The following is a 6,000-nucleotide window of genomic DNA, read 5'->3' on the forward strand; positions in this document are numbered from 1 at the left end:
TCATAGCAATACAATCCTACCTCAATAAACAAGAAACATCTCAAATAAACAACCTAACCTTACACCCAAAGCAATTAGAGAAAGAAGAACAAAAGGCCCCTAAAGTTAGCAGAAGGAAAGAAATCATAAAGATCAGATTAGAAATAAATGAAAAAGAAATGAAGGAAATGATAGCAGAGATCAATAAAACTAAAAGCTGGTTCTTTGACAAGATAAACAAAATTGGTAAACCATTAACCAGACTCATCAAGAAAAAAAGGGAGAAGACTCAGATCAATAGAATTAGAAATGAAAAAGGAGAAGTAACAACTGACACTGCAGAAATACAAAGGATCATGAGAGATTACTATAAGCAACTATATGCCAATAAAGTGGACAACCTGGAAGAAATGGACAAATTGGTAGAAAAGCACAACCTCCCGAGACTGAACCAGGAAGAAATAGAAAATATAAACAGACCAATCACAAGCACTGAAATCGAACCTGTGATTAAAAATCTTCCAACAGGGCTTCCCTGGTGGCTCAGTGGTCGAGAATCTGCCTGCCAATGCAGGGGACACGGGTTCGAGCCCTGGTCTGGGAAGATCCCACATGCCACGGAGCAACTGGGCCCGTGAGCCACAACTACTGAGCCTGCACATCTGGAGCCTGTGCTCCGCAACAAGAGAGGCCACGATAGTGAGAGGCCCGCGCACCGCGATGAAGAGTGGCCCCTGCTTGCCACAATTAGAGAAAGCCCTTGCACAGAAATGAAGAACCAACACAGCCAAAAAAAAAAAAATCTTCCAACAAACAAAAGCCCAGGACCAGATGGCTTCACAGGCAAATTCTATCAAACATTTAGAGAAGACCTAACACCTTTCCTTCTTAAACTCTTCCAAAACGTAGCAGAGGGAGGAACACTCCCAGACTCATTCTATGAGGCCACCATCACCCTGATACCAAAACCAGACAAAGAGGTCACAAAAAAAGAAAACTACAACCAATATCACTGATGAACATAGATGCAAAAATCCTCAACAAAATGCTAGCAAACAGAATCCAACAGGACATTAAAAGGATCATACACCATGATCAAGTGGGGTTTATGCCAGGAATGCAATTCTTCAGTATATGCAAATCAATCAATGTGATACACCATAGTAACAAATTGAAGGAGAAAAACCATACGATCATCTCAATAGATGCAGAAAAAGCTTTTGACAAAATTCAACACCCATTTATGATAAAAACCCTCCAGAAAGTAGGCATAGAGGGAACTTACCTCAACATAATACAGGCCATATATGACAAACCCACAACCAACATCATTCTAGATGGTGAAAAGCTGAAACCATTTCCACTAAGATCAGGAACAAGACAAGGTTGCCCACTCTCACCACTATTATTCAACATAGTTTTGGAAGTTTTAGCCACAGCAATCAGAGAAGAAAAAGAAATAAAAGGAATCCAAATCGGAAAAGAAGAAGTAAAGCTGTCACTGTATGCATATGACATGATACTATGCATAGAGATTCCCAAAGATGCTGCTAGAGTTAATCAATGAATTTGGTAAAGTAGCAGGATACAAAATTAATGCACAGAAATCTCTTGCATTCCTATACACTAATGATGAAAAATCTGAAAGAGAAATTAAGGAAACACTCCCATTTACCATTGCAACAAAAAAGAATAAAATACCTAGGAATAAACCTACCTAAGGAGACAAAACACCTGTATGCAGAAAACTATAAGACACTGATGAAAGAAATTAAAGATGATACCAACAGATGGAGAGATATACCATGTTCTTGGATTGGAAGAATCAACATTGTGGAAATGACTATACTACCCAAAGCAATCTACACATTCAATGCAATCCCTATCAAACTACCGAAGGCATTTTTCACAGAACTGGAACAAAAAATTTCACAATTTGTATGGAAAAACAATAGACCCCGAATAACCAAAGCAATCTTGAGAAAGAAAAACGGAACTGGAGGAATCAGGCTCCCTGACTTCAGACTATACTACAAAGCTACAGTAATCAAGACAGTATGGTACTGGCACAAAAACTGAAATATAGATCAATGGAACAGGATAGAAAGCCCAGAGATAAACCCAAGTGCATATGGTCACCTTATTTTTGATAAAGGAGGGAAGAATATACACTGGAGAAAAGACAGCCTCTTCAATAAGTGGTGCTGGGAAAACTGGACAGCTACATGTAAAAGAATGAAATTAGAACACTCCCTGACACCATACACAAATATAAACTCAAAATGTATTAAAGACCTAAGTGTAAGGCCAGACACTGTCAAACTCTTAGAGGAAAACATAGGCAGAACACTCTATGACATAAATCACAGCAAGATCCTTTTTGACCCAGCCCCTAGAGAAATGGAAATAAAAACACAAATAAACAAATGGGACCTAATGAAACTTAAAAGCTTTTGCACAGCAAAGGAAACCATAAACAAGACCAAAAGATAACCCTCAGAATGGGAGAAAATATTTGCAAATGAAGCAACTGACAAAGGATTAATCTCCAAGATTTACAAGCAGCTCATGCAGCTCAATAACAAAAAGCAAACAACCCAATCCAAAAATGGGCAGAAGACCTAAATAGACATTTCTCCAAAGAAGATATACAGATTGCCAACAGACACATGAAAGAATGCTCAACATCATTAATCATTAGAGAAATGCAAATCAAAACTACAATGAGGTATCATCTCACACCTGTCAGAATGGCCATCATCAAAAAATCTAGAAACAATAAATGCTGGAGAGGGTGTGGAGAAAAGGGAACACTCTGGCACTGTTGGTGGGAATGTAAATTGATACAGCCACTATGGAGAACAGTATGGAGGTTCCTTGAAAAACTAAAAATAGAACTACCATATGACCCAGCAATCCCACTACTGGGCATATACCCTGAGAAAACCATAATTCAAAAAGAGTCATGTACCAAAATGTTCATTGCAGCTCTATTTACAATAGCCAGGACATGGAAGCAACCTAAGTGTCCATCATCAGATGAATGGATAAAGAAGATGTGGCACATATATACAATGGAATATTACTCAACCATAAAAAGAAATGAAATGGAGGTATTTGTAATGAGGTGGATGGAGTTAGAGTCTGTCATACAGAGTGAAGTAAGTCAGAAAGAGAAAAACAAATACAGTATGCTAACACATATATATGGAATCTAAGGGAAAAAAAAAAAAAAGGTCATGAAGAACCTAGTGGCAAGACGGGAATAAAGACACAGACCTACTAGAGAATGGACTTGAGGATATGGGGAGGGGGAGGGGTGAGATGTGACAGGGTGAGAGAGTGTCATGGACATATATACACTACCAAATGTAAAATAGATAGCTAGTGGGAAGCAGCCGCATAGCACAGGGAGATCAGCTCGGTGCTTTGTGACCACCTAGAGGGGTGGGATAGGGAGGGTGGGAGGGAGGGAGATGCAAGAGGGAAGAGATATGGGAACATATGTATATGTATAACTGATTCACTTTGTTATAAAGCAGAAACTAACACACCATTGTAAAGCAATTATACTCCAATAAAGATGTTTAAAAAAAAAACAAAAACGTTCGCTGAGGCTGCAATCATATGAAGGCTTGACTGGGACTAGAGTATCCTCTTCCAAAATGGCTCACTCACATGGCTGGTAAATTGGTGCTGGCTCTTGGCAGGAGGCCTCTGTTCCTCTCCAGGTAGGCCTCTCCAATGGGTTGCTTCAGTATCCTGTGGCATGGCTGATTTTCCCCAAAGGAATCAGAGAGCAAGGTAGAAGCTGAAATGCCTTATGACCTATCCTCAGAAGTCACTCACCATCACTTCTATAGTATTCTATCTTATCAGAACAACCCTGATTCAATGTGGGAGAAGAGTGTACAAAAGCATGAACACAAGGAAGAGACAAGGCTCACTAGAAGCCATGTTGGATATTGGCTACCACAACCAACTCCCACCAGCACTAAGTAAGAGTACTATTTCCTGTTATCCTCACCAATATGCAATATTGTCAGACAATAATTTTTAACAGCCTGATTAACAAGAAATGTTATCTCTATTTTTATTTGGTTACTGGTGAGGTTGAGCGTCATTTTATATGTTTTTGGCCATCATACACCCTCTTCTGTTAATTGTCTAATTACATCTTTTTTTTTTTCTTCTGGATTGTTTAACATTTTCTTGATTTGTAGTACTTTATATAGTCTGGATAGTACTGCTTTGTTATATGTATTGCAAATATCTTCTTCCCATATGTCTCTTTTCTTTTGATTTTAATATGTCTTTTACTATATATTTTTTTAAATTTATTTATTTATTTATTTATTTATTTTTGGCTGCATTGGGTCTTCATTGCTGCGCGTGGCCTTTTTCTAGTTGCGGCAAGCAGGGGCTACTCTTCGTTGCCGTGTGTGGGCTTTCTCTAGTTGTGCTCTCTAGTTGTGGTGAGCGGGGGCTGCTCTTTGTTGCAGTGTGCAGGCTTCTCATTGCAGTGGCTTCTCTTGTTGCAGAGCATGGGCTCTAGGCATGCGGGCTTCAGTAGTTGTGGCATGCGGGCTCAGTAGTTGTGGCTTGTGGGCTCTAGAGCACAGGCTCAGTAGTTGCGGCACATGGGCTTAGTTGCTCTGCGGCATGTGGGATCTTCCCAGACCAGGGATCGAACCCGTGTCCCCTGCATTGGCAGGCGGATTCTTAACCACTGTGCCACCAGAGAATTCCCTCTTTTACTATATTTTGATGAAATCAAATTACCTATCTTTTCTTTTATGTTTTGTACATATTATATCTTATTTGAACAAGCCTTCCATATTCTACATTTTCTTCTAGTAGTTCTTTAACGTTTAGGTTTTTTGCATCTGGAATTTTTTTCTTTGTATGAATATAATTTTAATTTTTTCTATAGAGAGAGCTGTTTTTATTTTTATTTTTTGGCTGTGCCACACGGCTTATGGGATCTTAGTTCCCTGACCAGGGATTGAACCTGGGCCCTCGGCAATGAGAGCACAGAATCCTAACCACTGGACCATCAGGGAATTCCCTAGAGAGAGCTGTTAATTGCTCTAAAACCATTTGTCAAGTAGTCAGCCTTTCCTCCATTGATTTGTGATGCACCAAGTTGTCTTATATGCACGGATTTTTTTCTGGGCCTTTTTTTCTGTTTTATTTACCTTTCTATCTCTTTGTATTTCAACACTATACTCTTTAAATTAATAATTAAATTTGGTAATATGTAATTAAATTTGGAAATATTTAGATGACTGGTAAGATGAATTTTCCTTCTTTGTCCTTGTTTTCCAAATCTTTCTTAGCTATCCATGCACTTTTTAACCTTCCATACAAATCTTATAATCAACTTTACTATGTTTCCCAAAAAGTCCTGCAGTCATTCTTCTTGGAATTACATTAAATTTATAGATTAATTTGGGGACAACTATAACTGTCTTTATAAATATAGTCTATCTCTTCATTTATATGAGTGTCCTTTACTAATCTTTTTAAAAGAACTAAATATTTTATTATTACTCTTCTATTTATTTTGTGACCCTAATGATTGCTAGATCTTTTCTAAAATATCATTAAACAAGAAACGATCTCACCTCTGGTAGCTTACCATCTAGTTAGTGAGATACGATGAAACATGTGAAAAGTTAGATAAAAGTAAAAGACTGAAATAATACAAAAAAAGTAATGGCTTCAGAGGATTGTCAAGTGATTTGAAGAAGCACTCACTGTTTGAGGAATCAGAAGAAAGATCAGCTTGTGTAAAAATTGTGAGAGGAAGCTCTATTATAATTTATTTCATCTAGGTCTTGAAGAATGAGTAGGATTCAAACAGGCCCAAAGGCTTAGGAAAGGAATTTCAATTGGGTTGAACAACTTCGGCAAAAACCCAAAAGCTGAAAAGTACAAAACATTCATGGAATAATTAAAAATAAATCTGCTTGGCTATAAAAATGGGAAATAAAGATTAGAAATATCTTTTAAAGCCAA

At 37.9% G+C, this 6,000-nt stretch overlaps 1 non-coding gene across 1 annotated transcript; it reads right to left on the minus strand.

The window, feature by feature from the left end:
• Positions 1-4,969: 4,969 nt before the first annotated feature.
• Positions 4,970-5,042, minus strand: TRNAE-CUC. The gene has a single exon. It is a non-coding gene; the product is annotated as a tRNA-Glu (tRNA).
• Positions 5,043-6,000: the final 958 nt, after the last annotated feature.

The sequence above is a fragment of the Balaenoptera musculus genome, chromosome 1, assembly GCF_009873245.2.
Source record: "Balaenoptera musculus isolate JJ_BM4_2016_0621 chromosome 1, mBalMus1.pri.v3, whole genome shotgun sequence".
In the NCBI taxonomy this organism is placed as follows: Eukaryota; Metazoa; Chordata; class Mammalia; order Artiodactyla; family Balaenopteridae; genus Balaenoptera; species Balaenoptera musculus.